General features: G+C 52.6%; 1 long non-coding RNA gene across 1 annotated transcript; it reads left to right on the plus strand.

Annotated features, from left to right (window-relative positions):
• Positions 1–35: 35 nt before the first annotated feature.
• On the plus strand, positions 36–11,323 carry LOC142008627 (uncharacterized). Its single transcript, XR_012644190.1, has 3 exons — positions 36–197; positions 4,693–4,735; positions 10,934–11,323. It is a non-coding gene; the product is annotated as an uncharacterized LOC142008627 (long non-coding RNA).
• The last annotated feature ends 9,921 nt before the right edge of the window (positions 11,324–21,244 follow it).

Here is a 21,244-nt window from a genome sequence, read left to right on the forward strand (position 1 = left end):
TCTGCGAGGGCGGCGCTTCAAGTCCACCCCGCAGCCACCTGGCGGGGGGTTGTTGTGTCTCGTGGGACGGTCTGCCGGGTCCCTTGTCACCCCGCCCGCCGCCACAGGCAGGCAGACGCAGGACAAGCAGCAAGGGGCTTACAGTGCCGCAAGGGAGGTCGAGGTTGCCCACGGGGAAGGGCTTTCCGTCGCGGCGGGTAAGTACTGGGGGGCAGCGCCTAGCGGGGCTGGAGATTGGGATCGCCATCGCTGGGGCTGTGTTTTAGGAGCAGGTTAGGCGAACACCTGTCAGGGGTGGTGTAGATGGTGCTCGGTCCTGCGGGGACTGGGTTTGATGATCTCTGGAGTTTCCTTTCAGTCCTATGATTCTGGCTCTGGCCGCAACGCAGGCAGCCGCGAGCCACTGCATGTTACCTTTAATCAGTAGCACCCGCTCTAGCCCTGCACAGACGAGCTACTGCGCTCTCAGGACCACAGTGAGCAGGTCGCATCCCCCAGAAGCCAACCTGGGAAAGCTCACCTGGCACTTGGAGCACACAGGGGGCGGGGGTGGTGAATGGTGGCTGGGAGTGGGGTGTAGTGTCCCCACCTCAGTGTGCTGTCTGGGGCATAGGCCACATCCCTCTCCTAGGACAGGGCAAGGTGCAGTTCTTCCCACCCTCCCCACAGAAGTCACAGCCTCGCCAGTGGCTGGGGTGGGGAGGCCTGGTTCCCCACCCAGCTCTTTGCTTTGGGTGGGAGGCTCGGCTTACTGGGAGAGCATGGACTGTTGGTGTGAACGTCCCTTCTTGGTAGGGTAGGAGAGAGAGGATCCTTGGGCTGGGCAGGGTCTCACCCTTACTCAGAACTTTGGACTCAGTTCTCCCCTGCTCCCCCACACCCAGGTAAATAATAATTTACTCTCTGGGCAGGCCGGTCACTTTCATGGTGCAAGGTGCAACTCAGCAGAGTAAGATCATCTGAATCAGGCCCATGATGAGGCATGGCACTAAAGAGAGGACCAGAATCTCTTGCCCTCACTCTTTGGGAATTGCCTCATTACCTGAGCAGTCCCGGCGGGGCAGTAAGTTGCACTGGATTCAATGGAACTACACAAATATGCTACATAACCCAATTCAGGATGCAGGCCCATATGCAGGAAGAGGAACGAGAGGTGCCTTGGCACCCAGCCATGGGCCACCCCACCCCTTCCCTGCTTTGCCCCCATCCTGACCCCTGGGCCTCTCCCTGACCAGCTTGGCTGGGGATTACCTGGGGCAGGGGATAGGTGGTGGCAGCAGCAGCGGCCTCAGGGGATCACCTCCACCTGGCCCCCCTCTCCCCTCCCACACTCACAATATGGCGCTCCACTGCTGCCTCCTGGCCTGCTGAGCCCCACTGGCAGCTGGGGGGCTCCCAGGCACCTGGGAGGCAGTGGTGGAGGTGGGGAGCAAGACAATCCACTGCTTCTGCTGCCCCTTCCTCCCATACTCCTCCTCCTCCAGGCCGGCGGGAGGAGGGGAACTTCAGGCTGAATGGGAGTGGCGTGGTTGGCCCTCGGGCTGAGCGGAGAGTGGGGGGGCTTGGGAGGGGGAGGAGAGGGGTGGAGTGTTTGGGCTGAGGGGGTTGTGTTCGGGTCAAGGGGGGCTGTTGGGGCCTTGCAGTGGGGTTCAGTCTGAGAAGGGGTGGGGTCGGGACATCCTTGGGCTGAGCAGAGGGGGTGAGGGGATCTTTGGACCCAGTGGGGATGGAGCATGGGGGTGGGGCTGTTGGCGGTGGGGATGTAAACCAGGCTTGGCCCTGCCACTGCATCTCCCAGCAGCTGTGACCCCAACATTTCCTGCTGTGGCAGTGGCCAAGCACCACTCTGGGCCCAGCCCCAGCAGTCTGGGCCCCAGCAGTCAAGTAGCATAGCCTGGCTCCAGGGTTGCCCCCTGTGCATACACACACTGTATCTAACCTCCCATCCCCCATGCCCCAAGCCCCTCGTGAGCCCTGATGCTTTGTCCCGAGCTCCTCACATGCCCTAACCCTTCCTCCTGAACCCCTGACATCCTAGGACCCTGCACTAACTTCTGTACCCTCACAATATTGCAACCCTCTGCCCTGAGCTCCTCATTCACCCCAGCCCTGATTCCAGCACCTCCACATCCCCAGCACCCTGCCCTAACTTCTGCACCCCGTACAGACTCCACTCCCATACCATGAGCACCTCATATACCCCCCAGCCCTGATTCCTGCACCCTCACATCCCCAGCCCACTGCCCTGAGCCTCCCACCCTCCATCCCATAATTTTTGGAGTGTTTCTAATTGACTTGTAGATTTGTTTAGCATCTTAAAGTTGATCTGTGTGGGGGATAATTTGCATTTTGGAGTGCTCACTAGCTCGAGTTGTTAGGAAGGGTGGGACGTAGTGTTCATTTTCTTTACATTTGAGTTCATAGTGAATAAACACTATAAGCATTGCTCCTTGTTAATTATCCTTTATTTTAATATATTTTCTTTCCTGTCTATGGGCTGTTTACAATCTATATTTATGTCTTGGTTTTTTGTTTGTGCTGGTGATGCACATCCACCCACTACCTCAGTATTGGTGTTGCACATAAGAAATTTTAACTCACCTAAAAGAAAATTCCACACCTCAAAGGGTGGAAAATCTTAGAGGGAGTGCTGCTCCACTGCTCTGCATGCCGTCAGGACAGTCCCAGCACATGGTGGGGCTGGGAGAGCCCCTGGTGCACTGCAGTCAGGACCCTGGTGCACCATAGCAAGGATCCTGGTGCATAGGGAAGGTAGGATGGGGAGAGAGAGTAAGGCAGCAAGGGCCACATGCACACAGAAGTGACCACTGGCAGCCGGGATGCGGGGGGAGAGGAGGGGCATGGCCAGCTGAAAGAGGGGTACGGTGGGGGGCAGGGTTAGCTGGAGTGCCGGGGGTGCGGTGAGAAGGGCAGGACCTGTAGCGGGGTAGGGTGTGGTCCACATTTACAAAAAAAGCACACACCTCCCAGAAGTTCCTGCATACGGGCCTAAAATGGCAGAATCTGGCCCACAGGTAGAGCATGAGTAAATGAAGACAAAGGTAAACCGAAAGATAATGCAATAGTATGCATTATGCAATAGTATGCAATATGTGTAATTAATAGAAGAATATAATACAGATAGTATAATGACTGTGTAAACGACTGCTTGTGTGTTTTGTTAGTAAGGTAATTTAATATCACCAAGTGGTAATCAGTATTGGATAGCTCTCCACAGTGAACCCAAAAGATGCATGTGTTGGAACATTGTGTCCAACTTCAACAGGAGAAATCTCGCTTGGCCTGGCCTGAATCACTTAAAAGAGAGATGTGCCTGTTCGCACAGTGGAATGTTACCTCTCAACACAGCCAGGGAATTCTTGTGCTGCAGGGAGAAAATCGTAACTGTAGCAAGCCTGCTGCTGCCCACACCTTTTGCACACTCAGCACAGATCTCCCAGCAGGATGGAGCAGAGCCTGAAGTAATCTTTTTAAAAGTCTATGACAGACATAAAAACATAAGGAGAGAGGAAAAGGTTACAGATGACACCTTAGCCCTGAAGCCTTCTTGAAGCTGTCAAGTTTGAAGCTGGGTTGGGGTGGGGTGGGTGGGTGAGAGAGGAAATAGGGAAAAGAAAACAGAAGTACTGCTATTTCATCCTAAAAAAGCCCCCAGGGCTGAAACACTAGCACTAGCCATGGTACTATTTTTACTATGCTTTATTGACCTTTCCCCTCCATCTTCCTCCTTACCACATCTGCATGCTGACACAGCACCACATCCAGGCACCATAATATCTCTTCAGTTCCTGCTGAAAGGGAGACTTGATTTTCAGGGCTGGGGGCACAATGCCATTTTAGGGAAATTAGTGATGAGAATAGTGTGAGCAACAGACCGGGATCCAACAGCTCTAGCTTTTTAATCCTCATTCTCACTGGCAGTGGCTACACTGCAGCCCTATTTCAAAATAAGATGTTTAGAAACAGCTGTTTTGAAATGTCTTATTTCAAAAGAACACAACTACACACAAAATGTATTTCAAAATAGCACCCAATCTGGATATCCAATAGTTGAGGCACCACGTAAAATTAAAGGCTGCTCTTGAAAATGTAACTCTCCCAGTTTCTCTGTGTGTCAGTATCAACATGTTAGCATAAAAGTAAAAGATCTTGTGGACCGATGGTATTTCCAAATTAGAGTCAAATTAGTTGATGTTTATAAAACATTATATAAATATCATTCTTTCTTAACCATGATTCTGAAACACACCCTTTCATGAGTCTTGGCATAGATTTTGGTGGCTTGGAAAGGGGGAACAGATTTCCGGGGCTGGACCCCTCACTCCTTTGGCACTTGAAATAGCCTCTGAAATCAGTGGGAGTTTGGAATGTGCAAGGAACCCATGATTGCTCCCTCCATAATAGGTTCCATGGTTATGCTCAGTCAAGGCTAGATCCACAAACCTATCAGTCTGCCACTTGGAGACTACAAGGTTTATGACAACATTGGAGACATTAATGCAGGAGACAGAGGTTAAGCAAAGTTGGAGAAAACCTAATGTAGCTAGAATTCTTTTACAAACAGCTGGTGATTAGGAGGAAGAGGACGATGGTCAGCAGGTGAACAGAGCAGCTAATCTCACTGACAGCCAGGAGCTTTTTTTAACTTAGAATCTTATCCCCTCCTCACAGGTTGTTTCGCAACCAGACCCTGATGGCACAGAGGGCACCTCTGGTGAGTCCTCATTTTTAGTCTTCCTAAAAGTAGGGTAGAGCAATTGGGTGTGATCTGTGGCTGGCACTGTGCAAACAGATCCCAGCCCCACCGAAACATCTTATTAATGCATCTGGGGCAGAGCGCTGATCCTCCCTGCACATCTCCATAAAGCTCTCAGACAGATATTCTTTAATCCTTCTCACAAGGTTTATGGAGGGGCCTGCCTTAGTCCAGCGTCCTCAACAGGACATCTTTCCACACCAAGTCACGGCACCACAGGCAGTGCAGCACACAGGCCAGCCTTCCACCCACATGCATTCAGCATCCATTCTTTGCTCATGTGTGTTAATCTAAGAAGGCTGATATCTCACATTGGCTACGTCTACACGTGCACCCAACTTCGAAATAGCTTATTTCGATGTTGCGACATCGAAATAGTCTATTTTGATGAATAACGTCTACACGTCCTCCAGGGCTGGCAACGTCGATGTTCAACTTCGACGTTGCGCAGCCCGACATCGAAATAGGCGCAGCGAGGGAACGTCTACACGTCAAAGTACCACACATCGAAATAGGGATGCCAGGCACAGCTGCACACAGGGTCACAGGGCAGGCTAGCGCTTCCGGGGCAACAGCTAGCCGCTCCCTTAAAGGGCCCCTCCCACAGACGCTCAGCCTGCACAGCACGCGGTCTGACGAGCCAGATAGGCACACAGACCCCGAGCGCCGCAGTTATGGACCCCCAGCAGCAGCAGCAGCAGCAGCAGCAGCAGCAGCTAGAGGTCCAGCCAGCCCTCCTGGCAGGAGCAGGGCTTGCCCTAGCTCTTGTCATGTTGGGGGCAGCTGAGCACCATCCTGCCCCAGGGGAGGAGATGCCCCCGGGGCAGCGGGGCTCAGCCCTTACCCCTGCAGCACCCCGCTCCACCCCCCGCCTCACACGCCGGCGGCTGTGGAGCCACCCCACCAGCACCGACTGGTGGGAGTGCCTGGTGCTTGGGGAGTGGGACGACGAGCACTGGGTCCGCAACTTCAGGATGACCCGACAGACATTCCTGGAGCTGTGCCAGTGGCTCAGCCCCGCACTCAGGCACCGGGACACTGCCATGCAGCGTGCCCTCCCTGTGGAGAAACAGGTCGGCATCGCTGTCTGGAAGCTGGCCACTCCGGACAGCTACCGATCCGTGGGGCAGCAGTTTGGCGTCGGAAAGGCCACCGTTGGGGCTGTCCTCATGGAGGTAAGAGAACCCACAGGGGGAGGCCAGGGCAGGCCAGGGGGGCCAGGGGGGCCAGGGCAGGCCAGGGCAGAGCAGGGCAGGCCAGGGGGGCCAGGGCAGGCCAGGGGGGCCAGGGCAGGCCAGGGCAGAGCAGGCCAGGCCAGGGCAGAGCAGGGCAGGCCAGGGGGGCCAGGGCAGAGCAGGGCAGGCCAGGGCAGGCCAGGGCAGAGCAGGGCAGGCCAGGGCAGGCCAGGGGGGCCAGGGCAGAGCAGGGCAGGCCAGGGGGGCCAGGGCAGGCCAGGGCAGAGCAGGGCAGGCCAGGGGGGCCAGGGCAGGCCAGGGCAGGGCCATGCACACCCTGCTCACCCCTCATTGGGGCTGTCCCATGTGCTTTCCCTGCAGGTCATGCGTGCCATCAACTCCATGCTCCTGCACAGGCTCGTGAGGCTGGGGGACCCACGTGCCACTGTCGCCGCCTTTGCCACCCTGGGCTTCCCCAACTGCTTCGGGGCTCTGGATGGGACCCACATCCCCATCCGTGCCCCGGACCACAGCGGAGGCCGATACGTGAACCGAAAGGGCTACCATTCAGTCGTCCTGCAGGCCTTGGTGGACAGCCGGGGACGGTTCCAGGACATTTACGTGGGCTGGCCTGGCAGCACCCACGACGCCCGGGTTTTCCGCAACTCGGGCCTGTGCCGCCGGCTGGAGGCGGGGACCTACATCCCCCAGCGGGAGATCCCTCTGGGGGACACCACCATGCCCTTCTGCATCATTGCGGATGCGGCCTACCCCCTCCGGCCATGGCTCATGCGCCCCTACACGGGCCACCTCTCCGCCAGCCAGGAGCGCTTCAACGAGCGCCTGAACCGTGCGCGCCAGGTGGTGGAGCGCTCCTTCGGCCGCCTCAAGGGACGATGGCGATGTCTCCTCACCCGCCTGGATGCCAGCCCCAACAACATCCCCCAGATTGTGGGTGCCTGCTGCGCCCTGCACAACCTTGTCGAGAGCAAGGGGGAGACCTTCCTTCAGGGCTGGGCCGCCGAGGCCAGCAGGGCACACGTCCAGCCACCTGCTGCCCCCAGTCGGCAGGTGGACCCAGAGGGGACCCGGGTCCGGGAAGCCCTGCGGGCCCACTTCGACGACCAGGCCGCGGGGTGAACTCTGCCCAGGCCCCCGACTGCCCGCCCCTTCCTCCCCCACACTCCTGCCTCAACGCCCACACCACCATGGAGCACCCCACCGCCCCCCCCGCCGTCCAGGAGAAACTACAGCACGAACTTGTGGGTGAACGTAAATGTTTTCTTTGGCTGAACCTTTTTTTTTTTTAAATAGAAAACTATAGACATGTGAAAGGGAAAGCAAAAAGGAGGGACAAACATGTAACAAAAGCAAGATGGGCACGAATAAAACTATGTACAACAATAAACTCCAAGCAGGGTGCGCCATCAACAAAAGAAAACCAAAAAGCAGGGAGGAGAACGGGGAGAACTATTTACAGGGGGGACGGGGCAAGCAGGGGCAGCACCCACACCACCCACCCACCCAGTCCCCAAAGTCTGTCCATCGGGGGGGGGGCCACGTCCCGGGCCCCTCACCCCCTACAGGCCCCCAGTGGGCGTTCCCGGCCGGGAGCTCCGGCGGGCCTGCAGTCTGGTCCGCGGCTGGGTGGGAGCGGGCTCCACCGGAAGATATCGGCGCCGGCGAGTCTCGGGTGGCTCCAGGGGTCCCTCGGCGCGGTGGCCCTCGCGGGGAGGTGGTGGGGCGACGGCGGACGGGCCGGCGGCGGCTGGAGCAGCCGGTGGTGGGGCTGCAGGAGCGGGCATGGCGGGCGGTGGCGCGGCCGGCACGGCATGGGGGGCCAGGAAGTCAATCAGCCGGTTGACGGTCTGGAGAAGGGCCCCCCATGCCTCTCGGTGCCAGGCCAGCGCCTGCTCCTGCAGCCGGAGGTGCTGCTCCGACACCTCCAGCTGCCGGCGGAAGATGGCCAGCAGCTGGGGGTCTGTGGCCACCGCCGGTAGTAGGCGCGGGGTCCGCCGTCTTGCCCTCCGCGGGGCCGGTGGTTCCTCGGCCGAGGGGCTTCCCTGGAGCGAGGGTCCCGGAGGAGTCTCCAGGACGACCGACGCCTCGCTGGCGCTCTCTTCCGGTCCTTCGGATGGTGCAGGTGCAGGTGCAGGACACAGGAGAGGAGGGGGGAAAGAAGAATGGAGACAGGCGTTAGTGTGGTCCCCGAGCTGTGGCCTTTGTCCCCCCCGCCCTGTGCTGCAGGTTCCCCATCCCCGTCCCCGGGAGATGCTGCTGTGATGGATGGGGTTCAGGGGTCCCCCTGCCCTGCAGCCCGTCCCCTGGTGGGAGCGACTCTCACTTCAGCCCGCAGGGTCTGAGAGCAGGAGAGGTTTCTTAGGCCACAGCTGGCCAGTTTCTGGCAGGAGTGACAGCACCAGCTGTCGGAAGAGACAGTCCTTCCAACCCGTCGTGGGGAGAAGACCCCAAGGGGGGGCCCCTCTGGGATGCAGCTTTCCCTCTCCTCAGGCTGGCTGCCTACCAGCTCTCCCTTCCCCTAGCCTCTACCTGTGGCCCCCGCCCTCGCCCCCCAATTCCAAGCCAGCTCGGCTCCTCCCTCCTGTTTGTTCAGGGCAGAGGTGTCACCTGCCAGCTGTAGCGCCAGGATCCTCCTTTGGCCCTGGGAGCTCCTCGGCTCGGGTGGTTCATCTGCAGCCTGGGTCTCCCTTTGGCACTCCCCCCACTCCATCGCATGCTGCTGCTGCGGGGTGTCCCACCCCCTCCGCCCGGGGGCCCCTCGAGGTTCCGCTCCCCCCTGGCCTGGGGATGGGGCATGGCACTGTCATGCAGGGTGGCGGGGGGCAGGGGCTGCTGGCTGCAGTGCTGTGAGGGCCCTGTCCCTGGTGTCCTTGGGGCCATGGCCATGTGAGCGTGTGGGGGGCCCTGGACACATCTCTGTTCCCCCCGCCCCTCCAGCCCCGGGGTGTCCACCAGAGAGGGGTACCTACCTGTGGGTCCGCTCCCATGGTCCGGAGATCCCCGGGGGTCGGAGGCCCTGCTGCTGCTCCGGGATGGCAGGAGGAGGATCTGCAGGCTGGAATCGGTGGAGGAGGAGCCCCCTCCTCCTCCTCCTCCTCCCCCTGCCGCGATGTCCCGGGAATGGCCTCCGGGGGGGACCCCCAGGGTGCGGGGCTTACCTCCGGGCCGGAGCCCAGCTGCAGGGCCTGCTGGGGCTCGTCAGCCGACGTGTCAAGGGTGGCCGGAGGGGGGGAGGTGTGCCGGGAGCCCAGGATGTCCCTGAGCTCCCTGTAAAAGGGGCAAGTGACTGGGGCGGCCCCAGATCGGCTGGCCGCATCCCGGGCCCGGGCGTAACCCTGCCGCAGCTCCTTCACCTTGCTGCGCACATGGTCAGGAGTGCGGGCAGGGTGACCCCGGGTAGCCAGGCCGTCGGCCAGCCGAGCGAACGCATCCGTGTTCCGTCTCTTGCTCCCCATTACCTGGAGCACCTCCTCCTCGCTCCAGAGCCCCAGCAGGTCCCGCATCTCGGCCTCCGTCCAAGAGGGGCCCCGCTGCCGCTTTCCAGACTGCTTGGCCCTCTGGCTGGGCTGGCTGCCCTGGCTGCCCTTGGGGGGGGTCCCCTGGGGGCGCTGGGGGGGCTGCTGGGCTGCCATGGCTGCTGTCGGAGGCTGAGGTCTCTGCAGGCTCCTCGCCGCGTGTGCAGCCTGCAGCCTGCACGTTGCCACAGCCTCCTGCAGTCAGGGCGGGGGAGGGGCCCTTTAAGGGGCCGCTCCACGCGGCCACCAGTGAGCTGCGGGGCTGGAGAGAGCGTCTCTCAACCCCCCAGCTGATGGGCGCCATGGAGGACCCGTCAATTTCGACGTTGCGGGACGCAGATCGTCTACACTGTCCCTACTTCGACGTTCAACGTCAAAGTAGGGCGCTATTCCCATCCGCTCATGGGGTTAGCGACTTCGACATCTCGCCGCCTAACGTCGAAGTTAACTTCGAAATAGCGCCCGACGCATGTAGACGTGACGGGCGCTATTTCAAAGTTGGTGCCGCTACTTCGAAGTAGCGTGCACGTGTAGACGCAGCTATTGCAACCTAGAGAAAACAGGGAAAGGAGCATTAAGCTACAATAGCAAAAGCTGCTCCGCCACTCCCCTCCCTTCTCTTCCCTGGGCTCCTTGGGGAAAGGAAACTGAGCAGGGTGTGAAGGAAGAGCATGCAGCGGCCACAAGAGCCACACACAGCCCCAAGGAGGAAAGCACACTTTTTTTCCTTTCCTCAGGAGCCTGGAGAAAGGAATGGAGGGGGCAGGGGCTGGCATGGCAGTGCGGTTTGTGCTATTGGAGCTATGTGGCTCTCCTTGTTATCATGTGCTTCTCCACCCCCGACCTGAGCTGGGACAGTGAAAGTTTCCCCTCCCACAGGACCCCGGTCGGGGAGGGCAAGGGTCAGCAGTGTGGCTTGTGTTTTCCTCCTTGGAGCTATGTGTGTAAGTGTGTGGCTCTCGCAGTCGACCCATGCACCCCACCATCCATGGCTGAGACATTGGATGTTTCCCATCCCCTAGGAGCCTGGGATGGGGAGGGGAGGCATGATAGTGCAGTCAATGCCCCAGCAAAGGGTGGAGGGGAAGCACACAGTGACTAAGACTGCCATAGCCCTGAAAGCCACCATCCACCCCCCGGCACCCCAAGCACTTGCAGCGTGCACAGCTGCAGAAACTGTTTTTTCAGAGGTTCGAAAGCATGCCCCAGTCTGTGGCTTACCATGGCTGGAAACAAACTGAGTCAAGCAGGTCCCTGAAGATCTCTGTGTAGTACCTGCTGCACAGAGGATTCTTAAAAGCCAAAATTTGTCCTTGTACATAACATGTCCCTATTGTTTGCCACAGAGGCTCTTTCATGAAATTGCTTTGTGTGTTGTAAAACTTATCTCATATACAGTAAATGTATCTCCCTAATGTCTGGCCTTCACTTATGTTTCGTCGCAGTGTGCTCAACAGTGGGCTCTTTGACCACCACTGTCCCCCTTCTCCTCCCCACCAGCTGTTAGACGGGCACAGATCCAAAGGAGAAAATGAATGAGGGAAGATATGTTCCTAGGGAACATGCAAGCCACCCACAGGGACAGTGCACAGTTAAATGCATGAAGAAGAGCCACGCTGGAGGAGACAAGGGTGGATTGGGAGGACAGGAGGATGGATCAGGAGGAGAGGAGTGCACTCAGAGAGTGTGAAGTCCAGACTCAGAAGGGGATGTTTAAACTGATGGTGCAGGAGACAGAGCTCCTGAGGTACCCAGTTACAGGAGCACAGAACCCTATTGAAGCCCATGGTGAACTGCCATGTTCCATATCCTCCCCAACACGGGCACTTCAGTACATGGAGGGAGGGGGGAGGGAGAGTCAAGGGCCGCCTTGTATACCTCTCTCAGGGATGCTTCTTAGAGCAGAAGGCTGACATCCTCCCACTTGTGATGGCATAATGCCTCGCGCCCTTGCTTACTCACTACCAAAGCCCCTGCCATGAACTCCTTTGCTGTGTGCTACATTTTGTCTTCTACATAAAAATGATAAGCTCTCATAAACAGTGTCTTTATTACTTGTGTTGCATGGAGGTGGGGAGGGGGCTTTACAGGCCAGCACACATCACACAGGCAGAACTTCCTTCAGGAACAGGAATTAATGTCATGTCTCTGTCTGGTCATTCATAAAGCTGATTTTCAAAGCCTCCCTGATCAGAAGGGCCCCTTGCTGTGCTCTCCTTATTGCCCAGGTGTTTTGCTGATCAAAAAGAGCGGCCAGGTGACCTGCCTCAATCCTCCAGCCTGGCATGAAATTTTCCCCCTTACTCTTATACAAGTTATGGAGCACACAGCAGACTGCCATAACGAAGAGGGGAATGTTGCTTTTGCTGGGGTCTAACCAAGGGCAGAGCTACACTAGGGAACAAAGTCATCTCAGATATGCAATTCTAACTATGCCATATGCGTAGATAGAATCGATGTATCAGAATTGACTTTCTGTCCTAGTGTTGTCCAGGGCTTTTCAGGCTCACGCTGACATTCCTTACTCCATGTGATAGTGTGGAGCACAGGGGTCTATGGCCGAGCACAGAGAGATCAATTTCGCCATGGTTATTGCCACTCTCTTCTGAACTGTCAAAGCAGGTCTCACTCTGATATTCCTGCGCTTCAGGGTGAGGGAAAACAATTCACAAAGCTCCATGAAAGTGGCTTTACACATGCAGAAGTTTTGTAGCTGCTTCTGGTCATCCTTTACCTGCAGAACAATGTGGTCCCACCAGTTGCACAGCACCAGACCTGGTGTGCTACTGTAAACAAAGCACTGAGTGAAATCAGCATGTCCACATTCCTCCTCTCTAGTGTTTTACATTCATGTATGTCCATGTCTTCCTCAGAGTCTTCGTCATTCTGATGGCTGCTTAGACTCTGCACATACTGCAACACAACAGTTTGAAGCTGGATGGGTTCCATGATAGTCTTGAAATGGCATCTGTGCAGATATTCTGTGAAAAAAGGTGCAAAAAGTGCAAAAACCCTTTTTGCCTTTGCTTTCTAAAGAGAGGGAGAGGAGATAAATTCACTATGGGAGGCTATTTTTTGTGCCAACAGCTTAACCCACAATACAAGGAGGCAGCAGGAACTGTGGGATAGGTGTCAACAGTGCACAGCTGATAAAATCAAAGCTGCTAATCCTAAAGGGGATGCACTCCATCAATTTCATGTGCTAGTGTGGGCATAAATTCTTGACTTGAAAAAATTGTGTGCTTAAAAACTGAACCTTAACAAATTCAACATACTCTCTTAATGTAGACATACCCCTTGTCTTTATCTTTTTGGGTGCTCCTCCCAAAAACATCTCTGTCACCACCAAATTAAAACTACACACCTGGGCTACGTCTACACGTGCAGCCAACATCGAAATAGTCTATTTCGATGAATAACGTCTACACGTCCTCCAGGGCCGGCAACGTCGATGTTCAACTTCGACGTTGCATAGCCCAACATCGAAATAGGCGCAGCGAGGGAACGTCTACATGTCAAAGTAGCACACATCGAAATAGGGATGCCAGGCACAGCTGCAGACAGGGTCACAGGGCGGACTCAACAGCCAGCCGCTCCCTTAAAGGGCCCCTCCCAGACACAGTTGCACTAAACAACACAAGATACACAGAGCTGACAACTGGTTGCAGACCCTGTGCCTGCAGCATAGATCCCCAGCTGCCGCAGAAGCAGCCAGAAGCCCTGGGCTAAGGGCTGCTGCCCACGGTGACCATAGAGCCCCGCAGGGGCTGGAGAGAGAGCATCTCTCAACCCCCCAGCTGATGGCCCCCATGGAGGACCCAGCAATTTCGACGTTGCGGGACGCGGATCATCTACACGGTCCCTACTTCGACGTTGAACGTCGAAGTAGGGCGCTATTCCTATCTCCTCATGAGGTTAGCGACTTCGACGTCTCGCCGCCTAACGTCGAAGTTAACTTCGAAATAGCGCCCGACGCGTGTAGACGCGACGGGCGCTATTTCGAAGTTGGTGCCGCTACTTCGAAGTAGCGTGCACATGTAGACACAGCTCTGGTGGCAGGATGCTTTCTCCATGATATGCTATAACCCACAGGAACAACTTTGTCATTATGCCTTCCAAGACGTTCGTAGAGCGTATTCTGTGAGTGGAGTAAATTACACCTAACTTTGAAGTTCTTGTAGATACAAACATCCCAATAGCTTTAGGGAAAGTTTTATGAATGAAAGGATTTCCAGGCTTTGGCCTCTAATGGTAAGTGCCAAAAGAATAATAATGTCTCTGTAGCATTGTCATTACAATATGTGTTATCATTGGGGATCTTTTGAGCACGATGGGATCAAATCTAGAAGGCTGGGATTCAGGTATGGAGACAAACATTTCCAATTATGCTCATGAGGATATAACTGCAAATTTCAGATCTGAATTCCATCTTCACCAAAGTTCAGGGAAGTTTACATGAGGGATACTGAATGGAGCCTGTCTTTACTTCTGAAGAGTAATATTGGTCCTGTGTAATTTGAATCTATTTGTATTCATGCAATATAACAATTTTCCTTCAGCATCCCTCAAAAGTTGTAGACTCTGAAGCAGAAAAAAATTGCTTCCAGTATATATTAAAATTTAGAAATATGATTATGTTCCTTTGCAAAACTTACACAGAATATAGTCTTAGAGGAAGCAATGATTTTGCCATATTTTTATTGAGAAATAAGCACGATAAAGATTAAACAGAAGGCACCAAGTCAAAACAAATGCGATAAGGGATATAGTCCAAAGTCCCTATATATAGTCCCATATCAGGACTGAACCCCTAGTACTTATTTTCCTGAGCACGCAATTCTTTATGGCTGTGGCCACACTTGGCCAAAATTTCGAAAGGGCCATGCTAAGGGCCAAATTGGAGGATACTAATGAGGCATGGAAATGAATATTCAGCACCTCATTGGCATGCTGCTGGCCATGGCACTTTGAAAGTGCCGCGTTTCAATTGCGCTTGGCTCGGCTACACAGGGGTTGTTTTCAAAAAGACCCCCATGTAGCCAAGCCACGCACGATCAAAACATGGCACTTGCTAAGTGCCACAGCCTGCAGCGTGCTAATGAGGTACTGATTATTCATTTCAGCGCATCATTAGTACCCTCTGATTTGGCCCTTACATGGCCCTTTCGAAATTTTGGCCAAGTGCGGCCACAGCCTATGTGATTTAAAAAGGAATAAAGAAATAAGATCCATTGCTCACTTTCAAATTAAGGAACTGCAGTTTGTTCCTTTTGGCTGAAAATGCCACTTCACTGATCTCATCACTTAGTATATGTTTTAGATTTCATAAGCCTGAAAGTTGTGGGAGTTGTCTTTGAAAATGTGATATGGTTCCCGTTATCTTCTGCTCTGCGCAAATGAATTTACTTTTTCTGCTGGAAGCTAAGAAAACTTGCAAACCCCACTGGACTGTGGTTGAAAAATACCCTGTAGCATATAAATATTTCTTTCTGATTTGCTGTAGTGAAGTTGAGTAATCTGGAAACATCACAAGGTTTGGTGTATATTTGAAGATATCCTTTAGGCCCTGCTGAAAGCAAGGTCTAGCAGTGAAAACAGAATGTGTTTTCCTCATTACTACCACCAACCAAATTAAAATTGTTGTGGGTTGTTAACCAAACTATCACAGTGTTTTCTGCTGTTTGGTTTATATTGCAAACCACAATGAGATGGATGGTGTAATAGAAAGTATTCATTACAGAAAACATGCAGTTTACATGCATGTAGAGGAAACTGGATTTTTTTTTTTTTGAAAAAGAGAAGTATGTGAATGGAAAAACTTGGACATATTTGTATATCATTAGGACGATGGGACTTATGTTGGATCATGGCCTGCTCTGTATTTTCTTGCTGAAGATATTCCAAAGGTAGAGTTGCCCTAGTAGCCCAAACTTGTTTTGCTTGCCTTATTCCCTTTTGCTCTTGTATGGATTCCTGTGACAGATTTCTCGGAATCAACACATGAGGATGCGTTCTGATCATTTAAATACCAATTACTCTCCTTCTCCCAGATCTGGCTGTGCCAAATTAGCAGATTAGAGTAGATTAAATAGGGGAGGCATGAGGAGGATTAAATAGGTAATTAGCCCATTAGCACAGAGAGTAGAAGACAGCTTAGGAAGGTAGTCCTGGGGAAGAGGGCCAAAGAAGGAGATCCAGAACCAAGAGGTATCTCCAGGTAGAGTCACTTCTTCCTTCTCGTTGGCAGATGGCTGAGGAGAAATTGAAGCTGTAAATGATGAGGTGTATATATCAGTAAATTGATGGGAGGAGCAATGTAAATAAACTACACAGCAATGTTTACCAACTTCAATCTCTGAATAGAAAATGTATATCCGCGGTCACCAACCAGTGGATTGGGACATACTGTTTGATCGTGGAGCCTCTGACAGTTGATCCTGACTGTTTTGGCTGGGAACCTGACAATTGCCAGCACTTCAGCTACCCCTCCCCATCGCGCCACTGCTGTGCTGCTCCTGCCCTCTGGTTTGGATGGGCCTCCTGCTTACAGCGCAGGGCAGGAGATGGGGTGCTTATGACAGAGTGTCCCCATCTCCCCACCAGAGTGTCTCCATCTCCCCACCAGCGTGTCCCCATCTCCAGATTTGGTTTCAATTGGTGGTCCACATCTTCCCGTTACCCTTATATTGGTGCACATAAAATTCTTTCCCTCTATTTTTCCTATCCTTGCACAGAACTCTGGCTGGGAGTTTCCTGGACTTGGGCTTAAGTTCCTGAAGGCTCCCACAGCCAAATTGGGAAACAGGCTGTTAGCAGTCCATCAACACAGTGGGGCTAAAGCAGACTCCCCTCCATCCTGCCCCTGGAACATTCCTCTCACCTTTTAGGGAGGTGGAGCAAGGGTCCTCTTCACACTGCCGTTGCCTGCAGGCACCACACTTCCACAGCTCCCTTTGACCATGGACTGGGAACCATGGCCAGTGGGTGGTCTGGAGACAATGCATGTGGACGGAGGCTCCATACAAAGAGCCTCTGCCTGTCCCCCTCCATTGCTGAACATGCTGTCAGCTTTCAGGAGTGGCACAGGCCAGGATAGGGGTGAGCCTGCTTTAGCCCCACCGTGCCACCACATGGAACTACCTGAGGTAAGCAGTGCCCACTCAGACCCCCCATCCTGAACCCCTGCCTCAGCTCCTGAGCCCCTTCCTGCATGCTAAACACCTGGCCCAGCCCTGATACCCTCCTTCACCTAAATGACCTCCCAGATCCTGCATCCTGAACAGCCCCCCCGCCCACTGCCTAAACCCCTCTCCCAGTCTGGAGAACATGAATGAAAATGGGGAAGGGATGGGGATGGAGTAAGCAGGGTGAGGCCTCTAAGAAGAGTGGTGCTTCAGAAAAATGGCAAGGAAGGAGGCAGGGTATTTGGGTGGGTGATAGATCCTGAAATACACACACATATGCAAAATGTGATATTGTGCTTTAAAAAGTTGGAGATCAGTGATTTAGACACAGCAGAAGAAAGGACCTTGTCCTCTCATACCAACCTAAGTGTTTTTGATGTAGACCTTGCTTTGTTCCTCTTCTCAAATATTAGTCTGGAATCAATGTCATATCTTGAGCCAGCCTGGTCTATCTCAGCTGGCAACTGACATTTCTGGAAGATAATCAGATACCTTAAGAATGACTGTGGTATAAATCCTTAGATCAAACTGGATTATCAGAAACAACTAGAATCCAAAACCTCCCCCAAAACCAGGAATATATTCCAATACTAAAAACATTTGACATCATAATGCTGCCAGAGATCATGCAATCTCTGTGGTTCATTCTTCCATCAATTCATGTTGCCTGTCATCAAGAGTTTAGGTTCCCTAAAAGCTGTAAAATGCAGCATGCTGTCTGAGTATCGCTAGAGGGAAAGACGCATCTCAGAGTGAAGCGCTATAACTTCTTCCAACATTTTGTATCGACAATTTTTGTTCTTTGGATCAAATTCAGCCATAGTATTATAGCCATTTTATGCTACTACTTGTATCCAAGGTCACAAGATATTAGATATATTTAGAATATTGCAGTGATATAGCTATTAAAATATTAATTAATACTGTAACACAGGACATACAGGACTCAGGTTTCTAACATATTTACCTTAGTTAAACTAAAATAAGATTTAGGATTTAAACTAAATTATCTGTAATCTCAAAATAAGTAAAAGTCACTAATAAATGTGCTGATCAGACAAATGTCTCTGTAATATGCTGATGTTTTGAAAAGAACTACTGAGTTTGGCTAATAATGGATAGTCACCACAAAATGAGTGTTGGTAACTTACTTGACTTAAACCCTTGTACTCCCAATGGAGCAGCATAGGTCATCTACAAGTCTCTTCTACTGTATTCTGTCTCTGGACAAAGCTTCCAGATGACCCCAGGAATACCTCAGAGCTGGGTCTACACGTGAGCGCCATTTCAAAAGGGCGAGAATCGAAGTTCGGCGGTTGAAATAGCGGCCGTCGAAAGGGAGCACCTGACTCCATTATCGGATCGGCATTTCGATCCACTCTTTCAAAGTGCCGTCGAGGTCTTTCGAAAGAGAGCGTCCACATGGCTCCAAGCCCTCTTTCGAAAGAAGGGGGGCAGGAAATGCTGCAGACGGGGTCCCATAGCTGACAAGCCCTTCTGGGGCCTAAGCCAGATGCCCCCTTTAAAGGGCCCCTCCCTCCACCTTCCACTCTGCATGAGTCGAGTGCTGCCCAGCCTTTCCCAGCCCGGCAGAGTCCACCCGTGCCCATGATGGAGGTCCAGCAACGGCTCCTGCAGGAGGAGGCCCTCATTATGGACACCCTGCTGGCAGTGCTGTGCACCATCACCGCAGCTGCACCTGATCTCATCGGATGGCTGGGCAGCCCCCTGGGGTCATGAGGCTCCCCCCCGGGGCACCACCTGGCACCTCCCAAATCGCATTTGCTCTGATCCAACTGACAGAGACCAAAAACTACAAGATCTCTACCAAATATTCATAAACCTGAATTACCCACCAGGAGAAATAAAAAAACAAATCGACAGGGCCAGACGCATACCCAGAGACCAGCTACTCCAAGATTGGCCCAAAAAAGCCAAGAACAGAACGCCACTGGTCATTACCTACAGCCCCCAACTCAGACCACTTCAACAAATTATTAAAGACCTACAACCTATCCTTAATCAGGATGCCACACTCCAGAAGGCCCTGGGTGACATGCCTGTTCTCTCCTTCAGACACCCTCCCAACCTTATGAGGAGCCTCACTAACAGCCACAGTCTATACCCCAGGAACACCAGTCCTGGAACCTTTCCCTGCAACAGAGCCTGCTGCCAGCTTTGTCCACATATCTCCTCTGGAAATACCATCACTGGACCTAACCTGGTTACTCACAGAATCACGGGCACTTTCTCATGCTCCTCTACTAACATCATATATGCCATCATGTGCCAACAATGCCCAGATGCTTTGTATATTGGACAGACTTCTCACTCCCTTAGACAAAGGGTCAATGGGCACAAAACAGACATCAAAACACTCCAGATCCACAAACCAGTTAGTCAACATTTTAATGGAATGGGGCATTCTGTCAATGACCTAAAGGTAAGTGTGTTACTGAAAAAGAACTTTCGCACCGTTCTTCAAAGGGAAGCAGTGGAGCTGGCTTTTATATTCAAATTCAACACATTAACATATGGTTTATACCGGGACGGGAACTTTCTGAGTCCCTATAGGGGCTCGTCTGCATACTTGGCTTAATTTAATTCTTGACCTTCCCCCCGACCCCTCCACTCTCTGATTTGCTCACCTTGATTATCTTTTTCTGATTTGTCCTCCTCGCTTACCATTTTTGGTTCTCTGTGCCTTAAATATTGAGTCTGTTCTGGTCTGGCTATGGTCTGAAGAAGTGGGTCTGTCCCACCAAAGCTCACCTAATAAACTATTTTGCTCGTCTTTAAAGGTACTGCTGTATCTCAAACCCCTATAACCCCCTCCCCACCCTTCTGCTCCCCCAGGGATTGCAATAAGACAGTTACTTTCACCCCAGCAATGACACAGATGCCTCTTGTATCAAGTGCATGACCTAGCGGCCTAGGAGAGAGAACCCCTGGCCATTTCCACGTGTGGTAAACTCTGATTGCCAAGAAATCATGGCAAAGAAATGCCACAAGCTGCCATTCATTCAGTTTCATGCCATGTACAAGAACATTGTGCACAGGGGAGTATTAGGCCATCAGTCAAAAGACAAACTGTTTTGTTAGGCTTACTTTGCAGATGGGTTTTTCAGGCATTTTCACACATCTCAACCTGTTTTCCTATGCTGATGTCGAGTACTTGCCTCACATTTTTAAGCAGGATTGCTTTCTACAGGAGGAGTAGTAATCTATCTTCCCAGGTTAATGACCCCTTATTTGAAGCTGCAAACTCTCATAAGCTCCTTACATTTACTTTATAAGTAAGATTAAAAAAGTGTCAGTGATAACAATTATAAGACTAGATATTTGGTTTGTGTGTGATTCACACACACCATATCTGACCTGGAAGGGTAACTGAGTGTAGCGAGTGGAGGAAAGAGACTGTATTTGTTTTAAACTCTAACAACATTTTTCAATACCTGATGACTCCTTTGATTGCTTTTTGGGGCCTCATTGAGAAACACTGTATAAAAGAATTATGTGCAAACTTCACTTGCTGTGGGTGTGATGATTCAATGGCCACTTACTTCTATTTCTGCCCCCTTCTGCAAAAAGCACCTTGGGAATGAGCAAAGAATCATGTGCATTCTGCATTATGAAATCTCATACCCGGTGAGACTTGCCAGCATTGGTAATTGAGCCTCAAAATCATGAGACTGACTTGATTCATCCTCAGTCCTTGTCACAAACATACTTGTTCCCAGCCCCAGTCCCCTCTATGCCCCAGACCCCTTCTGCAGACTGCACTTGATTTGGTTACAGCTTCTACGTTCTAAACCTCGCCAGATCAAACTGCTTCCTCTCAAGTTTCCTGCTCCTGAATCCAGGTGGCCTTCAGGCTCCAATAGTTAGTGTTCTCAGGAGGAGAGGGGGACAACTCTGGGAAAACAGTGGACTGAAAGTTTTCTTTTCTTAGCACAAGAGCATGCAGGTGTAAGACAGAACACAAAGGTTTTGCTATACACAGCTGCCTGGCTCCACACCCTTTCCTTCTCTTCATCGGCTGAGCACCCTTTATCCTCCCCTATAAACTTTGTTCCACCTAGGTTGCATTCTGTTACAATCCTCACTTTTTGCATCTTGAAGTCAAGGTGCCTCTGAACCACAGTGAGGCTTCAGCCAGCTGCTGTGTGATCTTTCACTTCCTCTCTGCTAATACCCACAAAGCTTTCTATAATCATTCTTTCTCACCTACACACACTCAAAGAGTATGCAGTGGGGCCGGCACCCACTGTGGGCCTCAGGTCCATGTGGGAGGTATGCCAGGTTCTATGCCCTAGAAGGGGTGGGGCCAAAGGAGAAGGGGCAGGGCCTAGGGAAGTCAGCCCTTAGCACTGCTCAGATAGTTGCACTGCCTCGACCCTCGCCACAGCCTTGCGGAGTGACTGAGCAGTGCTGTTGCAGCAATTCAAAGGGGCCTCTGTGCAACTCCCTTTGTGCTCCTCCCAGCAGGCCTGATGGTACAGGATGGATATGACACTGGACTAACTAGTTAGAAGACCTGAGTTCCCTCTCTGTATCACAGATTTGCTGTGT

The sequence above is a fragment of the Carettochelys insculpta genome, chromosome 2, assembly GCF_033958435.1.
Source record: "Carettochelys insculpta isolate YL-2023 chromosome 2, ASM3395843v1, whole genome shotgun sequence".
NCBI classification, from domain to species: Eukaryota; Metazoa; Chordata; order Testudines; family Carettochelyidae; genus Carettochelys; species Carettochelys insculpta.